The sequence below is a fragment of the Carlito syrichta genome, unplaced genomic scaffold (genome assembly GCF_000164805.1).
Source record: "Carlito syrichta isolate Samal-C Ts95f unplaced genomic scaffold, Tarsius_syrichta-2.0.1 Scaffold309778, whole genome shotgun sequence".
NCBI classification, from domain to species: domain Eukaryota; kingdom Metazoa; phylum Chordata; class Mammalia; order Primates; family Tarsiidae; genus Carlito; species Carlito syrichta.
In genome coordinates this window covers 267,081-268,685 of record NW_007253874.1, presented here as the reverse complement: position 1 = coordinate 268,685, position 1,605 = coordinate 267,081, and positions in this window count along the sequence as shown.

The window sequence follows — 1,605 nt, the reverse complement described above, 5'->3', positions numbered from 1 at the left end:
AATAAGTTGGCTGCGAGGCTCCTGAAAGAGGAGATGGTTGCCTTCGTTGTGGCGGTTTTCTAGACCCCTGCACAATCCCTGAGGCCTGAGTGCCTGTCTTTGGACTCCCATGAACCACACTCTATCCGTACATTAAACTCCCTTTACTTCAGTTGACTGGAGTCGGCTCAGGTCCTGCAGCCAGAAAAGCCCTGTGGCTAGAACAGGAGGCAAGGCTGCACGGTGAGTTAAGGACAAGTCCCTAGGCTAAGTCTGGGTGCTTATGGCTCTTTACTACCTCTCCTCATTGGTCAGCTTGGTCTGAAACGCCTCCTACATTCTCTGAAGCAGAGCCTATCTCCAGAAACTTTACTTGACTTCCCTGTTCTTGGGGAAACCCCAGACCCCATCCATTAGGAAGAGCCACCTGTCCCTAATCTCGAACATTCAAAAGAAATAAGAAAATCTTGGAACTTTACACTCTTGGAATCATAGTCATAGAACCTTAGATGTGGAATTTTGTCAAAGACTGAGACTCTGATTGTCCTCACATCTTAAAATGGCTGGGCTGGATTCTGTGGCCCAATGCACAAGAGCAAATGTAAAACAAAATTCCAGACTAAGTTCTTGCCAGACTCTGGGAATGCTGGTTGTACATAATTGCAACAAGACCCCATTATGGTTTGTGAGTTCCTTTGCACCTTTTCCTTTCTTTAAAGGGTTATATTCATGCTTCACTCATACCTCTGGTGCCCAGACATTACCAGGGACAGGGCAGCACCCTTGCATTGCACCGGGCATATCCACTGATAATTGGAGACAGGCTGGAATTCAGTGCCCTGGAGATCACACACTCCAACCCCTCACTGTGCAGATGGAAAACTGAGAGCTGTAGAAGGGAAGTGGCTTACCCAAAGCCACACTTACTATCCTCCCCCCTCACCCTATACCTCAAACTTGCTTTCACCATTTTTCAGGTGTGGAGAAATATTAATAAACGGATCAACACTAAAAGTTTTAAGTACTTATGTGTTAAAGGTCTGTGTGTCACATGGGCATGCTGACTGATATCCATTGGGGCAATGCTCTGACACCAATGGTGGCATTCCAGGTACCCGTGAAATGTGGGCAGTGAGACCACCCTAAGGCTTCTGAATTCCACTTCAAGGCTCATCATAGTTCACCACTTTGGTTGGGACATACTCTCCCTCCCTCCTTCTCTTCTCGCGTCCACTGCAACAGAGGCCAGGAGGTGACTTAACAACAGGCCACACACACAGTCCTGTCCACCTCTCCCCCCACCCACCGCCATCCCTTCTCTGGCCAATACTGTGGCCTATGACCTTCCCAAGGATGGGAACCCATCTCTTTCTCCTTCTCCCCTAAAGAAACAAAGTGAATGTAGGACAGTTTGCTGGTGAAACTTAGAAGTGGGTGGAGTTGGTCTTTTTCCCCAAGCTCCCCATTTTGTTTGTTTCCTTCCCTTTCCTGCCCCAAAGTCGTGCATTCCTCCCTCCACTGCCTCCCCTTCCTGCCATAACATTTTCTTTCTTTTTTTGTGTGTGATGGAGTTTCACTCTGTCACCCAGACTGGAGTGCAGTGGCCGCTCCTGGCCACCGCAGCCT